Source organism: Nilaparvata lugens, chromosome 10 (assembly GCF_014356525.2).
Source record: "Nilaparvata lugens isolate BPH chromosome 10, ASM1435652v1, whole genome shotgun sequence".
Taxonomy (NCBI): Eukaryota; Metazoa; Arthropoda; class Insecta; order Hemiptera; family Delphacidae; genus Nilaparvata; species Nilaparvata lugens.
The window spans coordinates 32,030,534-32,045,423 of record NC_052513.1 but is presented as its reverse complement, the minus strand read 5'-3'; the positions used below and the strand labels follow the sequence as shown (position 1 = coordinate 32,045,423).

At 36.1% G+C, this 14,890-nt stretch overlaps 1 protein-coding gene across 1 annotated transcript in view; it reads right to left on the bottom strand.

The window, feature by feature from the left end:
- The window catches only part of LOC111058162 (histone-lysine N-methyltransferase, H3 lysine-79 specific), a 99,104-nt gene that overhangs the window by 77,664 nt on the left and 6,550 nt on the right, over positions 1–14,890 (bottom strand). The gene's annotated exons all lie outside the window — the stretch shown is intronic.

Here is a 14,890-nt window from a genome sequence, read left to right as displayed (position 1 = left end):
TTAACATTATTCTGATTTCAGACAGTTCAATTTAATTTTGATTGAGGAATTGTTTGTAGTCCAACAAGCATTCCTCACTTTGATTACAATTATTCCAATTTCACAATAGGTCCAATATGTTGCACTGATAACAATTTACAATAAGCTACAATAACAATGATAAGGATGATATATTGCTGGAATAATGTCTAGAACAAACAAATATGTTATATCACGATATCATACTATGATCCATGAATTGTTGTGGCTACATGCCTCATTGTTGATTCAACATGATATTATACAAGAGTTGTATTGTACATGATGATAGGAGAGAATTCCATAATTTGAATTCTGTGTTCCAACTTCCAAGTTCTGTAAATAGATTTCGTACAGGTGCAGCGAGGTAGATATTTGAATAGCAATAGTGGCTAAATTTATATTATTTCAGTCTTGTACGGTAGCTATGTTATGCATGAGGAGAACGAGCAACAAGCATTCTGAAACTATAATAGGGTTGAGTAGGCAAGAGTTGAAAACGGGGAAGAGTATAGGAAACGAGAGAGAAAGAGAGAGAGAAGGTGGTAGAGATCGAGAGGAGAGAGGAGCCAAGAGAGAAAGGGTTGCCAAAGTGGAAGAAAACTAATGGATAGGACAGATGGAGAATGTGGAGGAGTAAGTAAAAGTATAAGGAGCCAAAAGAGAAAGGGTTGCCAAAGTGGAAGAAAGCGAATGGATAGGACAGATGGAAAATGTAGAGGAGTAGGTGAAAGTATAATGTGGAGGAACAGTAAAACAAAGAAAGATAGAGAAATGACGATAACAAGAGAAAGTAGAAAGTGGAGGAACAGTGAAAAACAAATAAAGATTGAGGAATGATGTGAAAAAGAAACAAAAAGGAATGCCGGGCTGGGAAACAGTGTAGAAGAGCCTCGAGAGAGAAAAAGTGGAGAGTGGAAAAATAGAGAGGGTAAAGGAAGGATGAAGAAGAGGGAAGAGTGGACAACATAGGAGGAAAGATGGTGGTTTCCTTTGACTTGTAAGAATAGGATAAAAACATACATGAGCAATGTGAAGAAGAGAAAGAAAGAATGAGTGTGGGAATAGGATGGAAAATATAAATAAGCAATGTGAAGAAGAGAAAGTGGAAAAGAGCTACAATAAAAAAAGAAAGGGAAACCATTGTACAAACAAAATGAACGAAGAAAGTAAAACAACGTGAATTATTGAAGATGGGAGAAGGTGAAAATAAGCTGCACAATGAAGAATCAAGGGAGAAAAGAATTTTCAAATAGAGTAAACAAAGTAATGTTATTACATGATTGTATTACATATCATTTATTAGATCAATGATAACTGTAGAAGCGAAGAAGGGAAAGAGAAAGTAAAGTGAGTAAGAAATAAAAGTGAGAGGGAAAACGTTATGGAAACTTGATGAACATGGAACAAGGTAAAAATAAGATGTGAAATACGGACAAGAGAGGTGGAAAATAGTATACATGAGTGGTATAAATAGGATAAACAAGGTAAATTGAGAATGTGAAGTGGAGAAAGAGGAAAGGGAGAGAAGAGATTTCAAATAGAATGAACAATGTTATGTTATTACATGTACTCGATCTAATAAATGATAGCTGTAGGTGCGAAGAAGGGAAAGAGAAAGTAAAGGGAGTGAGAAATAAAAGTGACAGGAAAAAAACGTTATGGAAACTTTGTGAACATGGGACAAGGTAAAAATAAGATGTGAAAAAAGACAACAGAGGTGGAAAATTGTAGACATGAGTGGTATAAATAGGATAAACAAGGTGAATTGAGAATAGGAAGTGGAGAAAGAGGAAAGAGAAGAAGAGAAAAGCCGGCAGAGGGTGGAAATAGGCGGTGAAAGGGGAAAAGCATTTCAGAGTATTGATCTGGGCTTGACTGGCTGGCCTACTGCTACAACTTCTACTACTGCCAGGCAGGCCTTGGGGAGAACAGAGCAGCGAATTCTGGGCCAGGAGGAGGAGGAGGAGGAGGAGGAGGAAGGGGATCAAGGGTGAGTGGGAAAGGGAAGCAGTATGTACTCTCTGGTTGGAAAACATTAGCCTCGGTTAGATTTTCCTACCAAAAGGCCTAGTATGATGATGATGAGGAAACAGGAGAAGGAGGAAAAGAGGAGAAGGAGAATGAGGAGGAGAAGGAGGAGAAATAGAAGAAAGGGGAACAGTAGTATTTCTCTGGTTGGAAAACATTAGCCTCGGTTGAATTTTCGTACCACACGGACTAGTATGATGATGAAGAGGAAGTGGAGGAGGAGAAGGAGGAAAAGAGGAGAAGGATAATGAGGAAGAGAAGTAGGAGAAATGGAATAAGAGTGGAGAAAGGGAAGCAGTAGGTATTCTCTGGTTGGAAAATATAGACCTTAGTAGGATTTTCCTACCACAGGCTCTAGTATGATGATGAAGAGGATCAGTAGGAGGAGAAGTAGGGGATGAAAAGGAGAAGAATGAGAATGAGTAAGAGGGAGAGAAGTGAGGAGAAGAATGTAAGGGTGGGTAGGGAAGGGAAGCAATATGTACTCTCTAGTTGGAAGACCACGGGGCCTAGTACGATGATGAAGAGGAATAGGAGAAAGAGTGGGAGGGGATAAAGAGAAGAAGAATGTGGATAAGGAAGAGGGGGAGAAGTAGGAGAAAGGGTAAAAGAGTGGAGAAAGGGAAGCAGTAGGTATTCTCTGGTTGGAAAACATAGGCCTTTGGTACATTTTCCTACCACAGGACCTAGTATGATGATGAAGAAGAAAAGGAGAAGGAGTAGGAGGGGATAAATGTGGAGAAGAATGTGGAGAAGGATGAGGGGGAGAAGTATGAAGAAGGGACTAAGGGTGGGTAGGCAAGGAAAGCAGTATAGGTAATGTCTGGTTGGAAAACATAGGCCTTTGTTAGATTTTCCTACCACAGGGCCTAGTATGATGATGAAGAGGAACAGGAGAAGGAGTAGGAGGAGATAAAGAGAAGAAGAATGAGGAGAAGGAAGAGGGGAGAAGCAGGAGAAAGGGACTGAGGTTGGTTAGGAAAGGGAAACAGTAGGTACTCTCTTGTTGGAAAACATAGGCCTCTGTTGGATTTTCCTACCACAAGGCCTAGTAGAATGATGAAGAGGTAATGGAGGAGGAGGAGGAGAAGGAAAAGAGGAAGGAGAAATAGTAAGAGAGGAGGAGGATGAGGAGAAGGTGGTGGAGAAAGAGGCGGAAAAGTACTGAAGAAGGAGATAGAACATGGAAGTCAAAATGTACTATTTTGAAGGAAAACATATGCCTCGGTTGGATTTTACTGCCGTAGGCTTCAATTATTCAAGTATAATACATAGAGAAGGAGGAAAATAAGGGGATGATAAGAAGATGGTGTAGAAGGAAAACATGAACGTTAAGAGGAAGAAAGGGAGTAAAAGGGAGAGGATGAAGGGAGTGAGAAAGGGAAGCAGTAGGTTTTCTCTGGTTGGAAAACACAGGCCTTTCTTACATTTCCCCACCACAGGACCTAGTATGATGATGAAGAAGGAAAGGTGTAGTAGGGGATAAAGAGAAGAAGAATGTGGAGAAGGAAGAGAGAGAGAAGTATGAAGAAGGGACTTAGGGTGGGTAGGCAAGGAAAGCAGTATAGGTAATGTCTGGTTGGAAAACATAGGCCTTTGTTAGATTTTCCTACCACAGGGCCTAGTATGATGATGAAGAGGAACTGGAGAATGAGTAGGAGGGGATAAAGAGAAAAAGAATGTGGAGTAGGAAGAGGGAAGAAGCAGGAGAAAGAAACTGAGGTTGGTTACGAAAGGGAAACAGTAGGTACTCTCTTGTTAGAAAACATAGGCCTCTGTTGGATTTTCCTACCACAAGCCCTAGTAGAATGATGAAGAGGTAATGGAGGAGGAGGAGAAGGAAAAGAGGAAGGAGGAATAGTAAGAGAGGAGGAGGATGAGGAGATAGTGGAGGAGAAAGAGGCGGAAAAGTACTGAAGAAGGAGATAGAACATGGAAGTCAAAATGTACTATTTTGAAGGAAAACATTTATGCCTCGGTTGGATTTTACTGCCGTAGGCTTCAATTATTCAAGTATAATACATAGAGAAGGAGGAAAATAAGGGAATATAAGAAGATGGTGTAGAAGGAAAACATGAACGTTAAGAGGAAGAAAGGGAGTAAAAGGGAGAGGATGAAGGGAGTGAGAAAGGGAAACAGAAAGTACCCACTAAAAGCTAAGTACAAAGTTGGCCTCGCTTGGATTTTTCGGCCTTAGTCTCTAGTATGGGAAGGAAAAAAAGAAAAAGAAGGAGTGGAGGAAGAGAGCAGAAGGTATAAGGGGGAAGCCGATATAGTCTCATGTCAGAAAACATGAATCTCGGTTTAATTTTCCTACTTATAGAATACGATAAAGGAAATTTGAAGGAGAAAAAAATGACAAGGTGGATAATAAAAAGGAGGATGAAGAGGGAGTGAAGAAGATGGGTGAAAAAGATGTCATAATGATAAGAGGATGAGTGAGAGGGTGGGTGACGAAGAGCGATGATGAGGAAGAAGAGGAAATAGAGGAGCAGGTGTGGACTGTGGGAGAGGGAAATCTGAATATATACTCTCTTATCAGAAAACATGATATCAAATTTTGGGCTTTTCCGAAAGCTGTCGCAACTCCGAACATCAAAGGCATCATGTTACTACTTCGACGACATATTTTGTGGATTTAATGAAAGCGTTTGATAAGGGAAGTTTCAGAAGGTTCGAGTTCATTGAACCTGAGTTCACTGAAAGTTTGTCATTATTTTTAGTTACTTTATTAGCAAGAGTTTGAGAAGCCTTTTACAAAGTTACGTGAGTAAAGTAATCCAAATTTTGAATGGAAGGTGATAAAATATTGAAATAGAACAAAATATGCATAGTGGGCGAGAGTATTTCTAACTTCATTACATTAGGAACATTGTATAAATAGAAATTCTGTGCTAAGTTTCTTGGAAAGATTCAAGAGATACATTCATTCATTAATACACATAATACAAAGATGAATGTATCAAATCATCATGGTATTTTAAGTTGAAAATATCAAACTTGAATTTAAAACTTTAGAACTCTGATAATTTGTAGAATAGAATTTACAATTGTTAATCGATTACGTTGTTACAGAACAAAACATTCTAGATCAGTTTGGGTCCCTTATATTTACGTTTTGGTTCCACATAGACCTTTGACTTAGCATAGCCCTACAAAAAAAGTTTAGAGGAGTCAAACTACACGATCTTAGTGGCCAGTTGACATCGCCTCCGCACAAAATTACCTTTTTTGGAAATCCATAGCATTCAAACTGAATCAGATTTGATGTAAATGTGATTTTTAATTTCTAGGATACTCTCACCCAGAGTGTATAGAAGGAAACATTGTTAACGCTTTTCTTTCATCACACATTTTCTTCAAACTGTATAATTGTTAGCAGAATAATTCCTTTGATCAGATTCCGCTTTTTGGTGGCAATCATATTCTTGAGTTTATTATGTCTTGTTTGTTGGAAAAGTGGATTCAGTTTTCCAAGAATTACATAGAATTAATCCAGTAGAGAATATTCAGTCGGAATATATGTAAACTAAGTTCCTACAATATGCTTTTTTCATAAAAGAAAGCAACTCTGCTGTCAGTTGATCGGCAGATCGCCGGGCTTTCAAAGAGCTCACCGCCTGCTCTTCCAGGTATTGAGGGCTCTCAAGTTCTACGTCTTTGTTCTGTTTACGTCTCCACTAAAATAATAAAATTATGGTAAAATTCAAGTTTTCAATGCTATGTCTATCTACTCAATCTTCTGAAATCTGATCATTTTCATTTCCTCCTATAACTGAATCTTAGCATAAATCTAATAGTTACTATTGTTGGATTTTTTTCTCCAATTCACTCTTTATGAATCCACACAACCATCACGTTTTTATGTTACGATCAGCCAGAATAGAATGTACATTCTATCAAGAGTAGCCTATAGTACATTCTATATTCACTGGTTACAATATACGTTTTACAATACTCTGTTATTGCTGATACATTGATCATTGAATTGGATGGATTAATCAATAGATCTGAAATTTATATGACTTGGGAAAGCACATGAAATTCATCGATTTCCCCCAAATTTCGTCTGAATTTGGCAACTTACACCATCAATTCCACCTTTGGACGGTTCTGATTGTCCAATATTTATCAAACACCCTCCTGAGGGTAAGATATAATGTAATAAGATATTATATAAGGTCCTAATGCCAAGGTATTGGCAGAAATTCTTCAATCAATCCTACCTACATTTTCCTTCATTCATCTACAGATCCTACATCCAGCTTTTTCATTCTATCTTCCTGTACTCTAAACCCCTTTTCGAGTCTCACTGGCAGAGTTATCTCTATCTCATATGTTTCGAATCTTGCTTGTTATAATATCAGATTTATTAATCTCAGATGGTTAGAATCTTACTTAAGAAACAGATTTAATTCAAGTGAAATCGCAGACAAACTCCACCTTATCTGACCCATTTCAGAAACAAAATCCCTCACCACGACCAAGTCACCAAACCCCCACACCTCCCCAGGGTCTCCTGAGACGTTCCAGTCACCCCAAACCCAGCATCTCTCCTAAAATATTCTTATCTACCCCTCATTGCACCCACAAAGTCACTCAGATCGATGTTCTACTCCACTACCCTCCCTTACACTTCCAAGTTTCAACCCCCGAAACCAACTTATCCACAAACATACATTTTCACTTCTCGAACTTTCGTCCCTCGTTGGGGTGGAAATTAGATATTAAGCGACTGAAGAAAGTTTGATGTTGTTTCTGTGAAAGTCAACGGTTCGAGACAAGGCAAATAAAATAATATAAGAACAAATCCAAGATAAATTTCCTTGAATAAGCGTTTGAAGTTTATAATAATTTGAGAAGGATCAATTCTCGAAATACTGCTCGTTCGTTCGTGTAAGGTGATTCTATATATGCCTATATTCGAATAATAATCCACTGTTTCAACAGCTTTGACATAAAAGGTCAGGTTCTCTTGTTCTGGAGTAAGACATCAATCTATAAGAGGTTCTACGCAGTCGCAATACGGTCCGTCAATCTGCTTCCAGGTTGTGAAGTTTTACGATATACTGTGTGAGCTGTCTATTATTTGGGTTGTGTGGTTGATTGATTTGATTGATTGAGTGGGCTACTTTATTTATGTAGATTACAATATATAGGCTACTGGCTTATACACTTATACACGATAGCTTACAATACAGCAAAATTATAGATGAATTTACAAAATATAAATTAAGAAAATAATTATTGAGCTGTATATAATATGAAAAAAAAACAATTTGTAATAACTATAGATAAAATGGATAATATTGTTATACATCTACATGAAATGGCGTAGCTTTGGACATATCAATGTCCATTCTTCGGAAAGAATATTCCAAGTATTCTTCCTACTAACTCTCTACCAAAACGTTAATTTCATTAATTCAACTAAGGATTTATTTAAAAATGAAAATATTGTAAAAGTTTCAATTAATATGAAGATTTAAGAGAAAAAAAACTAAAAAAAATAAAAGATTTAAGAGAAAATTGTGGCAGAGGGGACCTGGCGTCCTAACTCCGCCCTTATTAAAAGCAATAAATTAAGTCAATCCAATGAATTGCCATAGGATGTGACAACATTAAGAGATGTGGTAAACGAAAAATAGCATGAAAGAAATAGCATGAATATATATTATGATATATATTTCCACACAGAAAACACTAAACATGTAGAAGACACATTAAAAGAAATTTATGAAACCAACCATTGTATGTAATTGTAAACTATCTAATATTTCCTGTAATTGATGTAGTAAGTTTTAGTTTTTTTGGGAAATAAACATTTATTTATATACTTATTTAAAACTCTTTCAAGAATTCTTGGATTTTACAAAATATAACTCAGAAATTGATCCATAATATAATCAGCTTATCACAGTCGAATACAATACTATTTATACCACTTCTTCGGGGAAAACGTGAATAGGTACTGTATCAAGAAATACCCCAATAGGATCGCAAATATTTCAAGTGTTAACCCTATAGCAAGTGGAAAACTACCACATACGAAGAGGGGAAAATTGATTGCAAGTTATATTGAATTTAATATTCTTAGTGTAATACTATAACTACGGTATATAAATGTCTCTCTATAAAATCAAAAATTCGCCACTATAATAGTGTAGTTCGTCCAGAAGCACTTTATGCGTGTGAAACTCTCTTTCAAATCAGAAATGAGAACAAGACAGATAAGGTGAGTAAAACAGAGAGATGGTCCATAAGAACCATCATAAATAAAAGTTATCAAAAAGATAGAGTCTGGAGAATTGCAACCAATGAGACAATCTATAAGGAAGTAGAGCCCATCCTTAGTATAATGAAAAACAAAAAAATTCTATTTTTTCCATGTTCTGCGAATGCCTGAGAATCGAGTTCTGAAACAGCTTGTAATGCGTAATTTGAAAAAGAGGAAATGTGGCAAGTATGTTGATGAACTAAAACAAGATCTTCAAGAAATAGGCTTGGAAGTTGAGGATGACATTGATAAAGTGAAAATAAACCATTTACTTGAAACGCACATATTCAATTTGCCAAAAATGCACAGGGAGATTGTAATCACTGATGCAGAAAGACGACAACGATCCAAGAGAATGAATAAATATTGGGCTGATCGAAAAACCACACAGCTTCAGAACCAAGGACGATTTTAGTTGATTGACTCAAGTGGTCCTATGTGGCCAAAAAAGACGAAAAAAACTATATCTAACTTACAGATAATCTTTCACACAGGAGGATAAAGGGAATAATTTTTAGCTGAATATATTTTATCTGTACTGGAAAGGATTTATTTCATTTTTCTAGTTTCGGAAATATTCCAAGTGTAATATCTGCAGCTAGTGAGAGAGTACCTACTGTTCAGTAGGAGGAATGTTTCGAATTTGTAATAAAAAGGATAAGTACAAAGGAAGTAGGATAGAAAGGAAAGATGCAATGCAAGTCGAGGCACAGCGAACTTGGCAACGCGAGTCGAAAGCAGAAGCAGTGGAGGAGGAGGGTGAGTGACAAGGTGGTGGAGGGGCAGGAGGAAAGAAACGTGACAACACCGCACGGCAAGGCTTCACTGATAAAGCGGCTACAGCGGTGCAAGCAAAGCACAGCCAACGCAAGGCATGGGACACGATATATAAGTACACCGGCGGTCGTAATTGAAACAGAGAGAGAGACTGAGTGAGAGAGAAAGGGGTAGAGAGAATGCCAAAGGATGATGGTGATAAAGAGGGGAAGCTGCTGCTCTAGAAGCGAGACTGTGAGTCTCGGAGCGCGGAGTGCTTCACTCGCGAGCGGAGAAAGATTGGCGTGGCATTGACCTTGGTTGAGTTTAGCAGAAGAAGATGAAGAAGTACAAAAACACAAGAAAGAAGGAGAGGAGGAGGAAGGATATCAGAAAGACGGATGAGATGAAAAACAAGGTGATGTAGAAGAATAAAAAGGAAAAGAGCACAAGAAGAAGAAACATAAGAAGAATTAGGTGGAGGAGGAGGAAGAAAGACATGTAAAAGATGAATATGATGAGAAACAAGGTGATGTAGAAGAAGAAAAGGAAAAGAGCACAAGAAGAAGCAGAAGAATTGGGTGGAGAAGGAGGAGGAGGAGGAGGAAGACGGACATGTGAAAGATGAATTACATGAAAAACAAAATGAAGAAAAAACTAAAGACAAAGAAGGAAAAAAAAAGAAGAACAAGAAAGAAGAAGAAGGAGAAGACAAGAGGAAGAAGGAGAAGTAGATCAATAAGAGTTTGAAGGAGGAAAATAGTTGATGGTGAAAAAAATTGGAGGAAAAGGAGAAGAATGAAGGAAATAAAAGAGGTGAATGAATAGCAATAGTATGAAGGGAAAAGCGTGATAGAAAATCAAAGAAAATGAGATGATGTGGAAAGAGGAGAAGTATTGGAGTTGGAGAACAACTGGACAATGTATGAGAAAGAAGGTGGAAATGATAAGAAGAATATGATGAAAGGAAGAAATGTGGACTTGGAAAGAAGAGTTGAAGTACATGAACAAAGTGAGAAAGTGGATAAATTCAAGAACAATGAGAAAAAGGGGATGAAGGAGAAGATGGAAGAGTAGAAAAGGGATGAAGAAGAAAAACAAGTGATATATAGTTCTAGTGAAGTATAAGAAGTAAGAGGGAAGCGGGAATTAAGTTAGAGGAAAACGTAGAACTTGAATATTATAATGGAAAGAATAAGTTAAAGAAAGAAAAGTGAAGACCAAGATGAGGAAGATAACGATTTACAGGAAGAGGGAAGTGATTGAGAAAAGAAACGTGAAGAAAAGGTAGAACCTAAAGTACCTGTCGGTTATACTATGAAGAATAAATTAATCATGAGGAAGAAAAAACAGGTGTCATAGGAGAAGAGTAAATATTTGGAAAAGGGAAGAAAGTAATTCAAAGTAGAAGGATAAACTGAGTGAGAAGAATCAAGCTGGAAAAATGAAAGGGAGAAGGGAGGAAAGAGGAAAAAAGACGAAGAATAATAATTGATAGAGGGGAGAGGGATGATGAGAATTTAGAAAGGTTCATATACAGAGTATTTGGAATTTGTACAGTAGGCAGGGGACATTCTGTTGCATCCAGTGAGTATAGAATGTAATTACATTGAATAAATTACATCCTTTACTCAATGATTGTAATCTGCTGCAGAAGATTATAATATTCATGAAAAAAGCAAATACAAGTACTGTTGCACTTTTACAGTATAATACAAATAATTAAACTGCATTTATGTTCAAGTGTTTTCTTTAGTAGGCCTACTGTACTAAGGTGTGGGTAGTAAGCAGTAAGGTAGCTTCTTGCTATGCTTCCTCTGGTTTAGTTAGCCTCTTCATCTTCTTTATACCAACTTCTCGTCTTCCTCCTCCGCCTCATCCTCATTCACCTCCTCATCTTCTCCTTCTCTTTTTATGCTCGTTTCTCCTTCTCTATGAATGCTCGTTGTCCTTGATTGTGCAAACGGTTCGTGACAAGGGCAGGGAGACGGGAGGAGAAGAGTTCGCGCCTCTCCGAGTAGGTACTAAGGAGTCTTGCTTTTATTTGAAATTATTTATCGTAACGGAAACCAGTATTGGAGGGAAACATCTGGTCGCGTTAAGACGGTTGAAAAGCGCGCGGAAAATATTGGGAGTGAAACGTGAACTGAATTTGTAAATTCTATGAAAACTCCGCGAAGTGAATTTGTGAATTCTAAGTGTATTTGAAAACTTGGTTCATTGAAATTTGGTTATATATTTTTGAAGTTTTCTTAGTAACCGCATGATTACTTGACATGTTGATAGGCCCGACTCCTCATTTGAAACGTCCACTGAATCTTAATTTGAAAGTGAATGCTGTTCGAATGAATCTCTCAATAGAATCTTCCGTAAATTAAAGAAAATCGCAAGAATTCAATGAGCTGGAAGAGTTGAATTCTGCTATTGAGTAGGCTAGTATAAAATAAACAATCTATAGTAATGTGTTCAATCTATAAAAGAATAAACAATCTATGATAGTTTCTACAATCTATGACAGTAGTTTATGGTTAGAAATTAATACTGTGTGATAACATAGGCTGAATAAACATTATTCTTTGAAGAAAATTGCAAGAGCTCAATGAACTGGAAGAATTGAATTCTGCTACTTGATGTAAACGTTTCAAATGAGGAGTCGGGCCTCTCAAGATTTCAAATTATTAATCTATGAACTGAAAAAACTTCAAAAAATTACAATCAATTTCAATTGCATATAATGAACAATCTATAGCAGTTTGTTCAATCTATGACAGAATAAACAATCTATGATAGTTTGTACAATCTATGACAGTAGTTTATGGTTAGGAATGAATAGTGTGTGATAACATAGGCTAAATATACATTAGTCCTGAATCTGTAGTAATACTCTGAACTTTCTACACAATCACAAGCTATGAAAAATATTTCATTATTTTATTTGTTTTCTATTTTTTCGCTGAGTATGATGACCACATGAACTCCAGGCTAGTGCGAGAATAATTAAACAAATGAGCATGAGCATAATTCTAGTGCATAAAATTATATTAGTATTTTTTTAGTGTAATCAAGTAGATACTGCATGTTGTGTACTTCATAACAAAACATGGAGAATTCAACAGATCAACAAAAGGTGGTTTCTTTGCTGAAGATGATACGCACATGAGCTCAAGGCTTGTGCGTTAATTATGAAACTAATGAGGATGAGAGATGAATACACTACTTCTAGTGTATAATTATAATATTATAGTCGCCTTATCATGTGTAATAAAGTAAATAGATAATGCATCTTGAGTACTTTATAACAAAACATGAAGAATTCAACAGATCAACAAAAGGTGGTTTCTTTGCTGAAGATGATACGCACATGAGCTCAAGGCTTGTGCGTTAATTATGAAACTAATGAGGATGAGAGATGAATACACTAGTTCTAGTGTATAATTATAATATTATAGTAGCCTTTTTATGTGTAATCAAGTTAATAGATACTGCATGTTGAGTAACAAAACATATGGAGAATACTAAAGATCGACAAAGGGTGGAAATTATATGAAAACAGGAAGCCAAGACCTCAGATGTAGTAACACCAGTGAGCAGGTACTAACGAATAGCTGCAATTCTTTAATCGTTGGCATTTTTTGCAGGGATAGGCGTGCCAATTTAACAAGGAAACAGGTTATTTGCACACACACCTAAGGCGAGCATCACTTCATACTGTCAGCATAGGTTGAATGGGAAGCATTGATGTGGGGAGAATACGAAATACTGACAGTTGTAAGTGAATCTCACGCCTGCCGCAACCTCAGAAGGGAGTCTGTCTTCTGCACTTATCCACTCACCAGGTGTTCCACAGAACAATCTTTTCGCTAAATACATTGTAATCAAGGTGGCACCTGTTCGAGAACTGTTTCTCCCCTCACTGCTGTCTATGGAAACTATGGAGTTTTTTCTATTATTTATTCGCTGGTCGTGAGTGAAAGCTACAATGATAGCATTGCATGACCCTATTCAGCGCATATCTTCAGCATTGGTTCATAGCACACACCCAAGAAATAATTTAATAGAAACTTAGTTCATGAAATGTAGGTTTCCTAAACATGAGTAGGATATGAAATACAAGTAAGGTTTGCTTTATCGATGACATGGTAAACGTATTTTTCGAAATACTAATAAAACCTCACAAACTTTATCTGGCAACTACTAATTATTCTGAACATAGAATTTTCTGAACATAGGCTGGATATAAAATAAGAGAAAGGTTTGTTTATTCGATGACACAAAATTTGATTTACAAGTTCTGAGAGTTTATTGAATGTAATCATTCTATTATATTCATTTCATTCATTCATTCATTTATTGACACACTTTACAATTTACAATAATAATTAATACACAAAACATTACAAAACAATAATATAAAGTGGTTAGGTAACCTCATTTGAAAAAACGTGTTGAGGCACCATCACACTGAAAATAAAGAAAGAGTAGCTTGGAGCCTAGCTAAAATTATATAAGAACTTGATAATATATATTCGGTTTACAATCAAATCAAATTCAAAATGTCTAGTCTATTTATTTCTGGACTGAAAAGTGGACTCAAATCTATTGAAGTGGATAGCATAACCTATCATTTTTATTCATTCATAACTCTATCTTCATTGTATTATCATTCATCTCATCATCATCATCACCTAGGCTTAAAATACTTCTAGAAAGTCGCCTTTGTAAAATAATAAATAAATAAATAAAAAAAACTTAGCCTTTTTTCAAAATTCAAATAAAACCTCATCTGGCACCAACTAATTATTCTGTCAAATAACTTTTCATTCAATTCACATTATATTTCTTGTTAAAAACATTCTATTTGGTCATATAAACGTTTACAATAACTATCAATAGTTTCGCGAAAGTCATTCATTATTTCTATAACTAGCAGGTAACCCGTGCTCCGCAAGGGTCTAATTAAAAACTGGACTCACTGAGATCTTGAAGAATTGAAGATAGGCCTATAACCATCCTCGGTGAATTGAGAATCTTCATGCTAATTTTAGGTAACAAGTTCAGTAGTCCAGACGTGATAATGCGTCATTCGTAAATGTTCTATCCCGTACGTGTATAAGCCGTTCTTTCTTTATTATAATGTAGATTTTTGATCAATATTCAGTAAATGATTAGAGGAGTTTGAGTTTTATATGGTTGAATATGAGATGTTGGATTTCTAGGAAATATTTCATAACAAAATAGGAGTATCAGTACAAGGATATTAAAAGACGGAATTTTTGCTCATTGATTTCTTCAAGATTGATGCCCAACAATCATGAAATATGCATTCATGAAAGGAAAATAACGAAATCTGAGTTGTTGTTTGGGTTTTCTATGTGAAATCTATTTTTGAATGAAGATTTATGTTTTTGGTATCATTATTAGATACTGAATGAGAAGACAAGCTCAATGATAGTCGAAGTGCTTTTCTTCATAATTTAATTTGCCCAAAGAAAATCACAAGGAAATTTCTAGATTGAAATAAAATGGATAAAATCTTGAGTTTCTTATCTTGAATTTTGGGTCTGTAATACAATTATAATTACAGGACTTTCCTCACCAAAAAATCATATAGGCTAGGTAAGAAAAGTATTGGTTTCAAAAACATTCAGATACCCAAATTTCATGATGTCTGTACATTGAAGGAAATACGAATTGATAGATATTGGATTGAATAAGATTGTTAGAGATCCTATTCATAATCTTGCTTTATGTTCATGGGTGTATGGAAACACTGGATGAGAATAATGTATAATTCATGTTCCAAACTAT